Source organism: Peromyscus californicus, unplaced genomic scaffold (genome assembly GCF_007827085.1).
Source record: "Peromyscus californicus insignis strain IS unplaced genomic scaffold, ASM782708v3 Scaffold_21__1_contigs__length_65335640, whole genome shotgun sequence".
Lineage (NCBI taxonomy): Eukaryota > Metazoa > Chordata > Mammalia > Rodentia > Cricetidae > Peromyscus > Peromyscus californicus.
Genome location: NW_026294514.1, coordinates 29,885,429 through 29,904,125, shown reverse-complemented (window position 1 = coordinate 29,904,125; position 18,697 = coordinate 29,885,429).

Here is an 18,697-nt window from a genome sequence, read left to right as displayed (position 1 = left end):
ATACACCAGGTATCAGAAAGTATCTTCCACTTCCTTCCTTCCCTGTTTGCTGCTGTGTCTATACAGCTCGGTTTTTCTTGTTTTCATGGCATATGAGCTCATGACTAAGAATTAGACATGACCCTAGGCAGGCAGAATCTCGCTGTAAAGGACTATGGCTCTGTGGAACTCTGGTACCCGAGAGATAGGTCAGCAAACGACCTGATGACACCAGAGACTGAACAACTCACAGGTTTTTGATTAGAGACTCAAGGAGTCTAGGTTTGGGAACCAAAGCAAGTTAGCATGTTGGGAAGGGGAGACCAGGGTCGTGCTGGAAGAATAGAAACTGAGGAAATAGTGAAGTTATATGGTGAAGGGGAGGGATGAGCAGGAAGGCTGGATAATGGAGTAAAAACAGATGGCTGATTTTGACTTTTCAAGTGTGCGGTTCGTGTATGTGTTCAGTCAGTTAAAAGTTAAAATATTGACTTGCTCTGCCCTGTTCCAGGCATTGGAAATAAAATGGTTAAAAACATAGATCAAAAACCTTTGCCTTCATTACACTTGCGTTCCACTGGGGAAAATGAAAGTAAATGATTATGTACAAAGAGATAGTGCTGTGGTTTAAATAAGAAATGTCCCACACAAGCTCTTGCATTTCAACACTCGGTTCCCCCTGTTTGAGAATGTCATGGGACCATTAGGAAGTGGGAGCCTTGCTGGAGGAAGTAGGTCACTGGGTGAGAGGGGAGGGAGGCTCAATGTTTTATAGTCTGATTCCACTTCCTAGTCACTCTTTGCTTCTTGACTGTGGATGCAATGTGAGCAACCTGCCTCTTAGTCTTGTAGTCATGCCTGCCTCACCGTAATGGAAGGTACACCCTCAACATGTGAGCCCCAGAAACTCTCCCTTCTTTCTCTTTTGGTATTTTGTCACAGCAAAGAGAAGAAGTATACAATACAGATAGTACTAAGTATCACAAAGAAAAATAAAATAAGAGAGAAATAGTGTTCCAGATGTGGTGGTGCTCTTAGGAGAAAAGGGTGGGGGAATCTCCAATTGACAGTGCTTACTGATTCCATACCATAAACTTTCTCACTGGTGCAGGTTCTGACTACCAACACGGCATCACTACAAAAGGTCAGGGAATTTCCTGCATGCTGAGATGAGCTGGCTTCAGCAAACCACTGGAGAACAGAGAAGGCGTCTGTGAAGAGGTAAGGTGAGATTTGAAAAGGAATGTCAGTGAAGAAAATGAGAAATGCAGATGTGTGAGAGAGGAAGAGTCCAGAGAGAGGGAATACTTAGGACAAAGCTTCAGAGGACTGCCCCTCTGAACACAATGGAAACCGGAGCCATGGGGTTGGAGCTCCAGTGCTTCTACAGTAGAGGGACCATGGGGAACAGTGTGACACGGTTATTGTCATGAGCAGCTGTGTACCATTAGGACACTGGGGCTATTTCCAGTGGTGTGGAAAGTGCTTAAGATGTCAGCAAGAGAATGAGTGGCTTATGATTCACAAGTATCACCCAGGTTGAAAGTAATGAATAGAACATGGGGCTGAGATAGTCACCATTGAAACAGAGAGACAAATGTAGAGGCATTTGTTGCTATTTCAGGCAAAAAAAAAAAGTCATTGTGAAGTCAAATATAGAAGCTGTCCACTTACCCACACACATGAAAACATGCAAGTTACATACACACATGCACACACACACACACACACACACACACACACACACACACACACACACATTTGCATCCTATACTTGAATCTCCAGACACCCAGGAAGAAGCCGATCCTGGACTAATGCCAAGCTCCTATCTTACTGGTCAGAACAAGGCATCAGCAGGGGAGTGGGCCCATGCTTAGTGAGACTAAGGCTTGACGATGAATCGGACAGGTAGTTTGGAACATAATTTATTTAGCTTGAAACAGACAACACATCCTGGTGGGTGATATCTTCGGAACAAGAGAAAGAGAAGCGTCAATGCTGTTCTCTCTGTGTGACTGTGTCAAGCCCTGAACTAGGTTAGAAAGTCCTGGGAAGAACATATTTACATATAAAAGCCAAGCATTTGGGTTTGGGTGCACTGGGTTTGAGATATCTTCTAAGTAGTCCTGAGGTAACAGGGAGGTGGTAGGAGGAGTCTGAAGTTCATGGGTGAGATCAAGGCTAGAGAGACAGTTGTGGCAATTATCAGGATTGTAGATGGTCCTAGCTGTTGTCACAGCTTCATGGAGTGAGTACTGAGTCCCCACTTGGTGACACTATTTGAGGGAGGAGATAGAAACTCAGGAGGTGAGAACTAGCCTGAGGAAGTGAGTCACCGAGGACATGCTTTTGAAGTTATACCTGGTTCTGGGACCCTCCCTCTATCTCCTTTCTGTGTGCCAAACAGTGAACAGCTACCTCTTCCATGTGCCCATTCCACCATGATGTCCTGTCCAAGCTCATGGGACCTAGTGACTATGGACACTGGAGCCTTCATAACGAGGAACAAAACACAGACTGTCTCCTTTCTTTAAGTTGTGTAGTTGGGCCGTAACTTTGGGGAGTTAATGACATAGGGCTCCATGGCTTTAAACAAAATATCTATTGAGCAATCTCAGCACAAAAGACATATGAGACCTAACGTCTGAAACCCTACAAATTTAGATGTTTGAACATAAGAAAACAGGCAAACAATGGATATAGAAAGAAATACAATTTTTGTTTTCCCTTTTAAAAGACTTGTTTTTATTATATGTATGAATGTCTTGCCTGTATATATGTAAGTATGCCAAGTGATTCCTGGTGCTTCTGGAAGCCAGAATAGGACACTGGGTCCCCTGGAACATGATTGTGAGCCACCATGTGGGTGCCGGGAACTGAACCCAGGCACTGTGGGTGCAGAAAGTGCTCTTTACCTGTGAGCCCCTAATTTTTATCTAAGTGCTAAAAAGGGAAAAAAACACACCAAAAACATATTGGTAAGCTTTGTCCAACACTGTGTAGAAAAAAAAAAAGATACAGAGAAAAATTGACCATTGGATTGTTCAATATGAAAGTCACAAGTGCCGGGCGGCGGTGGCGCACACCTTTAATCCCAGCACTCGGGAGGCAGAGCCAGGTGGATCTTTGAGTTCACAGAAAAACCCTGTCTCAAAAAATAAAAAAAACACACACACACACACAAAAAGAAAGTCATAAGTGACACTGATGTTCACTGGAGTAGAGAAGCAGGAAGGCATTGGACAAAGGTTCATACAACTGGTTCCAGTTCCACGTGAGTGGGGGCAATGGAGGAAAGCTATCTTGACATTGTTTGTTTTCTAGTAAAGCCAAGAAATGATGCTGGGAGTGAAGATGATTACAGGATGAAAGAATGTCTATAAATGCAAATATTTTGAAACTGGTAGTAATGCTCCCATAGAGAAGAAAAAATGGATTATTCAATAGGGAAGGGTTAAAACAACAATAACAACCAAAACCAAGTCTTCGAGTAAGAGGATGGGATGAGAAGCAGAGGCCTGCTCCACTAATTCCTCAACCTCCAGCCAGACAGGAAGCAGGTGACAATGTTCCAGATGCAAGCCAGGAGCAGCCTTTGTGAGCAGGAGAGCATTCTCTTCCAGCTGCTCCTCTTTCTACATGAAAGTGTGAGACAGGGCATCAGTCATGAAAACAGAGCAGAGGAGTAGTACCTGAGGCCTCAGGAGTGAGAAAAGCATTAGCTGGTCAGGCCATGTAGATGACTAGGGAGTGATCTTACCTAGGGACGTTTGTCAGACTGCTGGACAGGGCGAGAGTTCACTAGATACACCACTAGGAATACCAGATAAGTCCCTCTATTAGTTAACACACCAGGTAAATAATATTCAGTAGGCAGGTACATTTGGAGAACCATAGAGGAGTAGGAATGGACTAGAATTAAGAGGTTTTATAGGTAAAGAATCAGGAGGCATGGGGATGATGCTACTTTTTTTGGGCAGATGCAAACAAACATCCCCTCACCCCAGAGAGAGAACTAAGGACAAACCAGAGGATACCACTAAAGTCTACTTTGAGTTAACCAATGTGTTTATTGGGGTTACTTACAGAAATATGGTTACTTACAGTACCAGGGTTTACTCAAAGGTAGCTGCATACTAAAAGCCTGCCCCAGCCTAGGCGGCAGTTCATGAAAGCTGGAACCTCAAAGCTCTCTGCATAGTTGCAAGTAGATCAATAGGTCAGAGAATGTTTCTTCTTCATTCAGCTGGTCTGAGTGCCTCTTCAAGGAAGCACAACTAATATGAACCTCCTCAGTAGTCCTTTAATGCTTATATAGCCATGGAAAATAAAGGGCCTTGTGTATCTGGTCAGTTTCAGGGACTTCCTCAGACTTTTGTGTTGTTTACTTCCTGAGTCTTCACTAGCCTCCTTTAGAACTTCTTTGGTCTTAAGGAGCCTCAGGCTTTGGAGAAGACTGCTACACCAGACTCTACTATGAATATGAGGGCATGCTCGTAGTACAAGCCTCTGGAAAATCTCTCATCTTGGGGTGGAGGAAAGTGAGGATCCAGAGAGGGGAAGGATATAACTGAAGAGTAGGTGCTGATAATAGTTGCCAGTGGACCTGAGCGGGGACAGGAGGGCTGGATTGCCAGAGTATAGGATCCTAGAGGAAGCTAGAAGTAGAAGTGTTCAGAGTGGAAGAGGCCAACTGAGATTTTCAGAAGTGATGATGTTGTACCCACAGGGGGAAAAGAAACGCTAGGGAAATTAGTTGTAAAAAGTCTCATACTTGGACATCAGCCTTGAAAATTAAGTTGAGATCCCAGAACAGTGGGCTCAGGCATTGGTGTTTTTGAAAATGTTCTTAGTGATTCTATCATGCATCCAGAGGTGAGAACAACTGGTTTAGAGATTGCTTTTTTTGGTTGGTACTAAGAAAAGGTCAAAACAATAGGATTTTAACAATATCTTCCAGGCAACTGAATTTGGAGCACAGTTTGAATTTCATCCGCAGGGGTTAACACATGGAATTCTGGCCCTGCCACCACGGTTTCTGATTCACTAGGTCTAAGATCTATGTGGTTGGTTATGTAACAAGTTCCTTCCTGGCACTGGTGCTGCTCATCCAGGGACCAGGCTCTGAGAACCAATTATCGAGGTATTTGCTTTGGGAGTAGGCAGACAAGAGGAGCAGTGCTTCTCGGATTTAACCTGCATACACATCTCCTGAGATTTGTTCATGAGCAGATTTTGACCCAGTAGGAAGAAAGTGGAGTCTGAGATTCTGCATTTATTGTAAAGTCTCATGATGCTGATGACGTTGGGCTGCACACAGTCCTCTGAAGAGTGCAGAGTAGAAGCCAAGCAATAGGTGAACTCGGAGGTGAGATCTTTCAATAAAAAGGACATGTGGTATCTATCAGTCCTGCTCAGTGTGTCAATCATGGTGGTGCTTTTCGTTGGCAAATTAAACATGAAATGGCTGGAATTTGCTAACAAGATTCAAAGCTTCAATATGGGTCCCTTGCTTGATTACAAAAATCACACGTTGGTATGATGGATACAGTTTGGGGATATATGTGCTGTTTTCATAAGGTTTCCAAATGCAGAGCAGAGCAGATACTGAACTCTACCATCTCTTAGATAAACTGAAGCAGATGCTTTTATGACAGATATCATACTCTCTCTCCCTCTTTCTCCCTCCCTCCCTCCTTCCTTCTATCCCTCCCTCGCTTCTTCCCTCCTTCCTGTGTGTGTGTGTGTGTGTGTGTGTGTGTGTGTGTGTGTGTGTGTGTATGTGTGTGCAGGTGCATGCATGTCATGTTGCATATGTGGCGTTCAGAAGACAGCCTTAGGATTGGGACTACAGACACACTCTTTTGTCAACTTTTGTGTGGGTTCTGGGGATCCAACCTCTAGCCCCTTTGTTTATACAGAAAGTGAGCTGTCTCACGGCCCCTGATATGCATCATTTAAAATTATATGTTTGATTTTAAAATGTTAGGTCAGTTTTATTATTAATCTACGATGTGTGTTTTAAGATTGAACACAACCCCTTTCCATCTTCAAGGGAAATCCACGTTCAAATTCAAAGACGGCCCATTCTTGCTTTCTGCGTTACTCTTGTATCCACAGTAAGGAGGAGTATCATCACCGGTAGTGAGAAAAAGTATAAGAGAAGCAGACAGAGAAGGGGGTGAATAGCAAGGGGACAGAAATAGAAGAGAAGAGGTGGTGATGGTGGTGATGGACTGAAGGAGGGAGGGATAGGAGAAGGAGGAGAGGGAGATGGAAGAGGAGAGGAGGAGGGAGGAGAGAAGGGGAATAACCGTGTCACCACTCCTAGCTACTATGGTGGTATGAATGATTCGGGATTGGCTCTCTGTCCAGACTGAACTGCAGTTCATTCTCTACCACTTGCCGCTGCATCGCTGGCATCTGGAATGGCCCCCTAACCTCTAGAACCCCAGTTTGTTGATCTGAGTAGGAGAATTCAAAGAACTTGATAGTGCTTCTGAGTGTTAGAGATCGTCTCTTCATCCAGTAATTAGGCCACTGCCTGATACATAAGAAGGGCTTATTCAATGTTTGGCATCCTCTTTACTGTGCAAAGAAACAAGCAGGCCAGGATTCGGGACCTGCTTTACTTTCTAGGTCTTTAGATGAGTCATATATCTCTATGAAACCCCAGTTTTCTTCCCTGAGAAATGATAAGAGTCCAGAGCTGAGCTGCTCCAAACTTCAGTGAGCAGCAGTGTCAACTGGAGTTTCAGCACCACGGGGACGAGAGCGAGCATCCAAGCACTGCATCTCTAAGCAAGGCTTGCTGCCTTCTGCTGAAGTTCAGAAGACTCAAGAGCTCCAGTGATCCAGACTCAGGGAAATGAACGACTATTGAAAATGTGTAAGAATTTTGTGACTGATAGAAGCCTGGAAGATTATAGCCATTCCAATATGTCTGAGGAGATGTATGAGGCTCAGAGATGATCAGAAGGGCTAGTGTACACACCCTGATTCAGATGCCCCTGCTCATTCACAATCGCCTCCCTGCGGCTGCCTCCGGCTCACACAGCATATGGAAGGATCTGCTGACCGTACTAACTGTTCTAGCATTCAGACAGATATCCCTAGCCAGAGCACAGAGCACTCTAACATGGGATAAAAATTAAAACAATAGCTCACATGTGTTGGAGCTCTGACATAAGTTAAGTGCATAGAAATAAACCATATCCCCATGACTCATATGAGCATTGACCAATCAGCATGCTCAATACTGCTCAAGGGCTTCCAATCACTTCCGAAAATCCAGGGGTATCTCATAGGTGCTTACAGACAAGTTGAGGCTTTATTGGGTTTTCTTGGTTGTGTTTCAGGTCCCCACAGGGCTACTTTCTGCAGAAATCCTCTTCTCAGGCTTTATTGAATACATCAGAAAGATGCCTCGCCACCATGGCTGGTCCCTGGTCCCCAGATGCTGCAAGGCTCATGAGTTGGGCACTGCACAAATGCAGGTGCAGCCACAGCTCTGGAACCACGGAGCCAAGTGCCACACGGTCTCCAGAGCCTTAAGCGTGCCAAACCGTCTCAGTGTTTCAGGCAGATAGTGGCAATCCATCAAGGTGCCGTCTGAACTGAAGAACGCCCGCTCCCTTAAAGAGCTACACTGCATAGGTCGGTTTCTGCCTTAAAGAGACCGGGAGTTTCCCAGCCAGGTGCAGATGCTCATGGCAGTAGAGAACAGTAACCCTCCACCCTCTTTGTTCAGTCCTTCTGCACATCTCTTTAGTGGCTGAGCTGTTAGCTAGCAACTGGGTTTCCCGTTTTCACACCACTAGCCCCAGTTGGAGGGAATTCTTCAAAGAATCTGGCATTAGGATTAAAGTTAGGTTTGTGTGTGTGTGTGTGTGTGTGTGTGTGTGTGTGTGTGTGTGTGTGTGGTGTGTGGTGTGTGGTGTGTGTGGGGGTGTCCTGACGGTCTTATAATTTATCAATACACTGGTGAGAATTGGAAAAAATGTAAATCAGGAAACATATTAATACTCAATTATGTGTTTGAGAGAATTAAAATGAGCTACAAAGACTGTGTTGATTTGTGTCCCTCACCGAGCTACCACTAACATCAGCATCCTCACATAACCACAGTTCAAAGCTGGGAAATCAACCTTGGCTGCGACTATGAACCAACTTGTATTTGAGATTGGGATTTATTAAATTTCCCATTAGTGTCCTTTAAAGAAGTATTTGTGTGTGTGTGTGTGTGTGTGTGTGTGTGTGTGTGTGTGTGTGTGTGTGTCTGTGTCTGTGTCTGTGTGAGACATGTATGGAGGTCAGAGGACAACCACAGGAGTTGGTTCTCTTCTCCACCATGTGGAGTCCAAGGATGGCTCTCGGGTCATCAGCCTGGGTGGCAAGCCCCTTAACCACTGAGCTATCTCTCTGTCCCCCCTAGTACTCTTTTGTTATTCAGGATTACAGGCAGGGCCCTGTTCTTCCTTTCTTCTTGTCTGCGTCGTCTTTTTTTTTTTTCTTTTGCCTGCCATCACCTTGACACACTCGAGAATGATTAAACACTTAATTTGTGTTGCAGTTTGGCTCTGTCTGCGGTGTCTTGGTGTTCTGGTGGGGTAGTCGGTTTTTGGCAAGAATGCCTCAGAAATAATGTGTTCTCGGCACCTCCCATCAAGGGTTGATTTGGCGCTTCCTTTTTCTGATGATGTTAAGTGTTGACTTCATGATGAAGGAAGTTTCTGTCACATTCCTCGTCAACTGGGAGACTTTGCTTTGTCATGAAGAAGTGTCTCTAGGAAGGAACTTGGAGACCATGTAGCCACCTTTCTGCCCTTCCTTTCGTATCCATCGATTTTCACGTCTATTGGCTGATCATGTCTGCATAGTTGCTGTATGTTTGCCTAATGGTGATTTTCCCCCCCTTTCTCCTAGCACACTTCACTTGGAATTCTTCTACAAGGACAAACATATTCCATTTTTAAAATTTGTCATTCTGGGCATTCATGTTTTATTCTGGGGTTAAAATTTGAGGTCATTATTACATATAATGTGGCACCAAGCAGGCCACTGTGGCCATTCAGTGCTTCTGTGAGTGGATTACTGTGTCCAGAGGCAACTTCAACTGGAAATTGCCATTTCTGCAATTCCTTTTTAATTGTACAGTGTTCCTCTCTGCACAACCATCACCCTCAAAGCTTGTTAGCTGTTGATACCTGTCCCACTTTACTGTTCTGACTCAGGGGATGGGATCTGGAGTCTATACTCTGCATTTTGCCAAACTTTTCCACAGACTGTTGTGCTACTGGCCAAGAACAAAGACGGGGAACACTGATTGAGAGGCAGAACTACATTACAACCTTGCTACATCTTTGTGCCCCTGTATTTTTATACGTTTCTATTATGCCATTTACCTATCTGCACATATATGCACACAATCATGCAACCCCCACAATTTTATGGAATAGTATGTTTATAATTTGCTTGGTTTTCAATAAATATTACATCTTGCTTCAGCTTCCCAGGTAGCTGGGATTATAGATCTGAATCACAGGGTTATTTTTTATTTTATTTATTTTTAATGACAATACACTTTCTGTAATACCATTTTCAATGACTATGTGATTTCTTTATGTTTTTAGATACCTTTTTATTATAAATATTCCTGTTCATTCCTATATGCATATGTCTATAAATATGTGCATATATTACGGATTCTTTTTCTTTTTTGGCAATATAGTTTGCTTTGTAGCTCAGACTGGGCCATGGACTTACTAGGTTTCTTAGGCTGGTTTCAAGTTCCTGGTCCTCCTGACTCAGCCTCTCGAGTGCTGGCTTACAGACATGTGCTGCCACACCTTGTTCATATTATTTCTTTATAACACCTTAATAGAAGCAAATATTTTGAGTCAAAACTTATTTCCATGGGTAAGGCCTTGCAAATACATTGAAAATTTGCCTTTGTTTACAGTATATGACAAACACACAAACACGTTCTTTTGGTAACATTAAATAGAAGGAAGGATGTCTACTTGTTACATGAAATTATATTTAGTAAAGTTTAAGTTTTCAAACATACTTGGCCATTTCTTGTTCTTTGGTATACTTTTGTTTTTGTTTTTTTCGAGACAGGGTTTCTCCGTGTAGCTTTGGTGCCTGTCCTGGATCTCGCTCTGTAGCCCAGGCTGGCCTCGAACTCACAGAGATCCGCCTGGCTCTGCCTCCCGAATGCTGGGATTAAAGGCAGGCGCCACCGCCGCCCGGCAAAACTATACTTCTTGATTGAGAACACTGAATGGGAAAACAAAGATCTTAGGGAGGTTGACTTCATGACGAAATGAAAGAAGGATGGTGTCGTTTAGAGTTGGAGATGGGATTGAGTATTCATTTAGCTATTGAGGAAAGAAACACATAAAAATTGCATCCTGTGTGTACCCCAATATAGCATTTGTCCCTGTAATTTCCATACCATTCTTTAGTTACTATGTGTCCCCTAAAATGGCCTAGTCCATGAGCTCATAGGCTTGATTTGCTCCTTTCCATAGACATCTGGTGAGGGGTATTTGACTTCTTATTGTAGTCTCTGTCCACATTAGTGAAGAGAACACAAGAATCTCCCATAGATGACACAATGAATGGTTAGCCCCATTTTGTTGAGAGAAGAGTGCCATTCACTCTACTGAATTAACAAATTACAAAAGTCAGTTTTTTCTATGAAACTCTAACATGTATTTGTTTTATCATTTATATTCCACCTCTGCCCCAAAAGATTTCCCATGGGGTAAAATAGCGAAAAATAGCAAAACACATTTAAAGGAAAATTTCTAGGAACTTAAAATAAATTGCTTACTATGATAAGCAATATAATTTAGCTATAGGATTTCTGTGTGCCAAGGAAGAAAGTAAACATCAAACTGTATTATTGTGTTGACTCTGAGATGAAGGTATGTGGGAAAAATCATCACCAATATGTTTATGAAAACGATGCATTGGTAACAGGAAGAACTCAAGTTTTGGTATTAAGAAAAAAATTCCCACCCACTTACACAAATACTTTACTTATATTGGAAACATATTTCCTTTATGAGAGTATAGTACCATATCAAAGACTAGTTTTAATCCAAGGAGGCTCTAGCATATTGCTTTCTGAATATAAAAATTTACATAAAAACAGAGTTCAGAATACCTAGATTTGTACTAGAGAAGGGAACTGAGACACAGGTAGTATTGAAGGACACTAATCTGGCATTCATAGGTTCTTGGACACCTGAATATTCCTAAAATGCTTTACAATGTGCTATATTCTTTGCAGATCTGTTTCCCTCCTATTTTCTAAAAAACCAGTCAGTGTTAGAACTGCCTAATTATTAGTAACGGAAAGATAATCTTCAGTCATTTCCATTCCATTTAAATCTGATGCTTCCTTGATAATTATTTAAGTTCTCATTCATAAGCTGAGGATAGGGAGGGGATGCTATGGGGTTTCTATGGGAAGAGTGGGGCAGGAAGCCTATGACTGATGATGCTCTTGGTTTGCTTAACTGAGGGGGCCAAGGCGGGGAGTGGACCAATGGGGAAGCAAAGTAGGCCTTTCAAAAGGGCCCCTGCTTATTGAATAACTCCAGGCCATAAATTACAATTGCTTCCCTCCTTTCCTAATTTCAAAATCTCTCATTAAAAATTTATAGTGGGCAATCATCCAGCTATTTATGAGCATGTCTAGACAACCGAAACACAGCAGACGCTGGCAGGGTCGAGTCGACATTTTTGGTGACCTGTTCAGATCAGCTGAGAGCTGATCAGATCAATGGAGCAGCAATCGGATGTTAAAGCCACTGGGGAAACCGACCTCGGGGAAAGCTAATGTCCTCTCTCGGGGTGGTTGGGCCACAGATGAGCTTCCAGTTTTTAATGTCCAAGCAAGTGTCATAGGGCCACTGCATCAATCTGCTCAGGCTACCATATGGAGCTACTGGAGACCAAATGGCTCAGAGAACAGAAATTCATTGTCTCACAGTTTTGGAAACTGGGTCAAGTTCAAACTGCTGCCTGGAGTGCTATGCTGTTTCTGGGGTTGCTGCCTCTCCTAGGCTGCACACGGTCCCTGCTTCCTGCATCTCCGTCTTCCTTTCCCCGTGGTGGTGCATACTTTCCTCTGGTATGCCTAGTTTTTCCTATGAGGACACCAGTCTTATTGGATTAGAGGCAGACCCTTAGGATCTTATCTCATGTTAATGTTCTCCTTAAAGGTATTATCTCCAAATCCGTTTGCATTGGGGACTAGGGAGTCAATACGCTGGTTGGGAGACGCAAACACACACACGGGTCAGTCAGTCCAATAGAATAGCAAGCTAAATAAGAAGGGACCAGATGGAGATGTCCAGTGTCAGTGAGGTGACAACAGATCACCAGATGGAGCCTTGGCTCTCTTGGGTCATAATGGTCAGTTTTGTATCTCGAACAACCGTTTCGTCAGGACGTGCGTCAGTGGCAGCAAAAATAGAGATTCTTAAAAAGTGAGATTAGAGCAGAGAATACACTCCACAGAATGAGAGAAGCAGAAACAAGCCTGTAACTTCAGAGCCCAGAGTTCTTTTGGGGGTTCTTTTTATGAGTTGAGGCAGAGGGAGGAGCTGATCCCCAGAGGCAAGAATGGGGTGGCTCCTGAACCCTGATTGACAGATGGGTTGTTACATAACTTGTGCACAGACCATGCATCCTATAATTTTAAGCATAGGTACAACCCAGTCATGCACACACAGGCGGTAAAGGGGTTTCCCCCTAACAGGTTGTTTCAAGGATGGATTTGCCTTCCTTGCCCTTGAGCCCAATACTGGTTTAAGCCAGCTTTGCTTACCCTTCCTTCTATGGGGGAAGTGTCAGACCCCAGATTACCCACAGGAGAGGAGATGCTGGGTGTTGCCTTACTGGGAAGGGCCAGCATATTTTTTTTAAAGGAGGGTTGCTCCCTGTCTTGAGCTGTCCCTGCCTCAACTCCATTGTGTTTAGATGATACTGCTTAATCACCTGGTTGGCAGCATGACCCATTAGTCAGCTATCTCAGGGAGGGATTATGAGCTCACATGCATGGGCTGTTGGCAAACCACCTGTGCTTTCTTGACATGCCTGGAGACAGGCCAGGGATATTCAGGACACTCGGGGGAAAGGGTGGGCATTGATGGATCTTGTGGCCCCTCGACAATTCTGACTTCCCGAGACTGGAGCTCTGAGTAAACAATATCCTGTAATCCGTGTCAGCAGAGCGAGGCTGAAGCAAGGAGAGGATGCATGGTTCAGTGCCCAGATTCTCCCCATTACAGATTGTGCATTTGTTTGCTCGTGGGGTAATGGGCTATGTGTAATTCTTAATGATGTGGCAAATTGGAGGATTGTGGGAGTGCGGGACATTCACAACCTGTGTGTGCAGAAAGATCTCATGAGCTCGGATTTTTTTTTTTTAAGGAGCAGAGTCACAGAAATGAGGAATATTAATAGTCCCTATATTTGTCTGCAGCATCTCAGCTGGGGGGGGGGGTGCAGGGGCACCTCTCCAAGTGCCTGGATGAGGCTGATACCACCAGGTGTGAATACCTGGGCAGAGTTGCAATGGCCACATTCTCCCCGCTGTGAGTTTGGAATTGGGACTGGCAGACACCCGTTAGTTTGGGCTGATGTCTGGAACTAAGAGGATATAAAGCCAGGAACTGAGAAAGTGGTATCTAAATGGAGCTGGTAAAAGCTCTTTGGCTGAGAGGGGAGAGTGAATTAGATATGCAGACAGTGGCAGAGGTGGATTCTGGGAAGAGAGGAGGAGAGGAAGGAAAGTTGGAGCATGAGAGATGGAGATAGTGAGCCCGAAGCTGGGGGAGTAATGACTTAACTCCTCAGGGGCACCAAGAAGAATTCTGACTGGCATGGCCACCGCTGAGGGTGGGCGGGCGGGGGAGGTTCTCAGAGAAGCAGAAGAGGAACCATGGTGAGCTCAGAAACTTCCAAATAGTTTTGCAATTCAGAATCTGGTATAATATTAAGTTCGCTAAATAATACTACCTTCTAGAACACCTACAAAGCCATGAACACTGTATTTTAAATCTTGTAAAGACACTCTATGAAGAAAAGGAAACATAGCTATGTATTCAGGGACGTGCTTTCAAAACAACTCAACATTTCCAAACAGATCTCAAGCATTTCTTCAGTGTCTTGATTGCTCTGCTGTGATCCTGCCCTGATGCCCCTCTTCTAGTAAAAGCTCCTGTTATTACGTCTCACCCTCCTGGGGTGTCCCCCATACCTTTACAGTTTATAAACTCAGGAATCAGAAAATTAAGGAATCAAAAGACAATGAGAAAGCTTAAATTCCCCCATTAGCTTGCGCGGGGGCGGGGAGGGGAGAGTGTAAAGGCTGTACTCTATCTTTTGTGCTCTTCTATGTTTGTAGTAGTGTCTAAAAAGATCACAGAATCCTGGAATTTTGAGAGATGAGAAGGACTGAAAAAAAAAATCGTCAAATGCAGACAGTGAGTGTACAGGTGAGGTTAGTTGGCTCCAAACTGTGAAGCTTCGAAATAAAGATTAACCCTCCAGTCTAATCACACAAGACGATTTGGGGGAGTGGTATCTAAATGGAGCTGCATGTCTATTATTGCAGACTGCTGGAAGGAGAACGGGCTTAGAGAGGATGCCTTAGGTGGCTTGCTTTGTAGATGGGTGCACGGAGCATGCAAACATCCAGTGACTCACCAGTGGGGTGGGTCTTGTTAGTACTGGAGCTAAGATTTTAGCCAGGCTGTCGGAGTACTATGGCTAGTGTTTTTTACCTGCTTAGAACCATGGTTTCTAAGTGTTCAGTATAGGATCTCTTTTTACTATTTTATTCATCTTTATTGTTTACGTTTGTTCTCTGGCAATTCTGTGATGTGCATCGTGCATTTTGTTTACTCTCACCCCAACCCTCTCTTACCTGCTTCTCACTCTCATCACCCCTTCATGCTCCCTATGAGATACTTTCTCTACATTCATGCTGTCTTGTTTCACCCCTCACTGAATCTTCCCAGGAATGTCTCTGTGATCCCAGGTGTGGAACTATCCATTAAGTCTGGTGGGCTCACCATTACCTAGCTGTTTACCTAAACAACTGAAGAAGAGTCCCTCTCCCATAATCCACCAGTTCAGCAGAGAGGGACAGGGCCATATAAGTCCCTCACCATCTATGACTGCCTGTCGATAGGCCCAGTCTTGTGAAGGCCCAATGCAGCAAGAATAGTTGCTGTGAGATCATGCATGTAGGCTTTGTAATCATGACCTGAAGATAGCATTTCTCAGCCCTTCTCTCTGCCTTCTTACTTTTCTCCCTGTCTTCTGGTGGCTCTTCCATTCTTTCTTCTTCCTCTTCTGCTATGTTTCCAAGATTTTCAATGAAAAAATAAAACCATTTCTTAGACAAGTTAGCATGCAAAATTGTAATGAATATAGTACCCATAATACTTTGAATAAAGTGATGCTGGCACATCCTCTCGACCCTACTACTTGCGTGCACGCAGTGTCCTGTCCACTATTCTACACGCTACATCTTATGGTCCCTGATAAGATTCTGGAACACATCTAGATTCTGCAAAGCAGACCTAGGAAGTCCCTGCAGCCAGCTCATACCAAGGAACTCCCGGCCTCTCCGACTTATGGCCTGGGAGAACTCAGGCTTCAAAAGGGGGAATATATCAGGGAAAGTGAATCTGCTTTAAAAGGTTACACAATAACTTACATATTTCTACAAAGTAGTGTAGAACAGGGTAGGAATGAATGGGAAGAAAGAGAAGATAAAAACTCATTTGCAGTCTGGCCTGGGGTGACTTATTAAAAATCATTACTCATCTGAAGTGGTGAGAGCCTGTGTTCCAACTTGTCTCTGTCTCTTAGTCTGAGGATGCATCACAGATCAATAGACATTTGGATGAAGAAACTGTCAATTCCCCCCAGCATAGAAGTCAGACCCAAATCACTTACTAACTTCTAATGTGCTGACTAACTTGTCAAACATCTCTGTGGACTCGGGAGAGCTGCTGACTCAAGAAACTAATGTTTCATCTCTGTGTGCACGATTTGTCCTTATAACAGCATGGCAGCAACCCTAAAAAAGAATTTTGTGAATGATCTAAATGGTGAAAGCACTCAGACAGGGAGACAGGATGGTAGGATAAGGACTAACAGGTAACACAACCGTCTGAGCCAAGCAAGAGACACAGCTGAAGGGATGGAGGTGAAATAGAGAATAAGGGGAAGTCATTGATTTCCTTCATGACTGCTTAGTGGAAGACTCCCCTCGTCCATCACCATCTGTCCAAAAGTTATTGCGAAGTCCTCATCTAATAACATTCATATGGTACTTTGCATTGGAAATATCAATATAGGAAATATAAGCTTGTAGTTTTCATGACTGTTCTTATTTGCCAGAAATAACTACAAGCCTGAATTATGGAGTTTTAAGCTTGAAAATATTTTCAAAGCCCTCCAATATTTTGTTTGAACGGGAAAGTGATCGTTCTGATTGAATGAATATAAGCAAATCCCACAAAGCCTAAAATATACTTTTATAAAGAAGTCACCGGAAAGGTAGAAGAAACCCAAATAAAATGGAATGAACAGTTTAAATGGAAAGTTGGAAGGGTGTGGCCTCAAAGCTGTAAGAATTGAAGAAAGACATAGATGGTGTCTTGCATAAGACATCTGTCTTTAATATTTCAGACTTTCAGAATGCGAAATGGAAGCTGGACTACCTGAGGCTCAGGGTTAAGAAAAAAATAAAACCCCACTGTGTAATTATAATTCTGGTTCTAATATGCTTTCATTTTATCTACATTAAAACATCCTTACAGAGAGAAGAAAGCTATTATTGTACTAATCTTGCCCTCCATTCAGGCTCTTAAGTACTCTGTTATAGGCACTATAGACATTCTTGGACAAATAGATTTCCATGTAAGGAAATTCAGAAGCAAATGATAAAACCATATTATCACCATGAATGATGTAATTAAAATTAATACACTGTATCAGACTCACCCAAAAGGACTTTTTCCTCAATATCTGCTTCCTAAATTTCAAATAATTGCAAATTGAAGTAAAAAAAAAAGTATTCCTATCCCGATTCATTTGGCATGACTCAAAGCTAAAAATGAAAATGAGGAAGGTTTGCAAGCAAACAGTGTGATTATCTTGAGCCCGTCATGACTAACTGTCATTCAGGTTGGTTGGGAGACTAATTATGAGCAAGTCCAGGAAGACGAAGCATATCTTAATATGAAGATGGCATATCCTAATAAGACGAACCACAAGCATTTTCACATGTAGTATCTGCATTTTCATTCCACAAAAGAGAAGAAATTATTTGGAAAACGCTTTAAGTTAGTGCACAGTGGTGGAATGAGCCATGGAATAAAAACAAGAAAATCCAATTTGGAGACTCTTGTCGTTGCAAATATACGAGCCTGGTCATCTCAGTCAAGGCAGGGTCTTGATTTTTCCTGTCAGCAGAATGAGGAGATTGGACCAGAAAATTCTGCAAGGGACTGTTAGGGTTAATGGGTTTGTGGTAACAACTATAAATGCTTGTAATTCTATTTTAAAATAAAAGGAGATCTATCAGAAAATACTTTAACAGCATAGGACTCTAGGTGGTATGGACTAAATACTCAAATCCAATAGCATCCTCATATACATTTTGATAGGGGTCCCCAACCTCTTCCAGGGAAGAATTTATTACTGGTGTTCTCTACAGCTGTCACATCTCAGTCCATGTCAATGACAGGCAAAGGGATTTTGCTATCGATTTAATATTGTCTTCTTATTAAGTTTTGGTATTTTCCACAGTGACTCAGAGTCAAGAATTTTTTTTTTCTGATCTTAAACACTTTGACAGCTCTTCAGTGTCTCCTGCATCTCAGCAGGTGGGCTTGCATTGCCTAAATAGAAAAAAAATTAACCTATTAATGATTTCTGAATTGGTATTTCGTTCTTCTTTTTTCTTTTGATTTCTTTTTTGACAGTTTCTTACTTAGATACATTGATCGAATCTACTCTCTACTCTTCCCTTCTACCCCACACTCCACTCCCATACCCTCCCACACGGCCCACCCTCATACTCTCTCACGCCCCACCCCCATACCCTCCCCCACGCCCCACCCTCATACCCCCACGCCCCACTCTCATACCCCCCCACGCGCCCCACCTTCATACCCTCCCCCATGCCCCACCCTCATACCCCCCCATGCCCCACGTTCATACCCCCCACATGCCCCACCCTCGTGCCATATCCTCTACCCCTTTCTTTTTTCTCTTTCCGTTTCTTTCCTTAAAGTTTCCCAAGAGAGTAAATTTTAGTCCTGCAAAACTTAAGCTGCAAACCTTTGACATTTATTCTCAGTCTTACTCACTTTCCTCTTCATCTCCTTTCTTTTGGAGGCAAAGCTCCAGTTTCCGGGGAAAGATTGGCTGTGAACTCCCTCGAAGCTTATTCCATTTGGGTAATACAGAAAACATGCTTTGTTGAAGCTTTACCCCTTTCAATATAGTCTCTGGTGCCTGTCCTTCTAAGTCTGTGGTTCTCAACCCTCCTAACGCTGCGACCCTTTAATACAGTTCCTCATGTTGTGGTGACCCCCAACCATAACATTATTTTCTTACTACTTCATAACTGTAATTTTGCTACAGTTATGAATGATAATGTAAATATCTGAT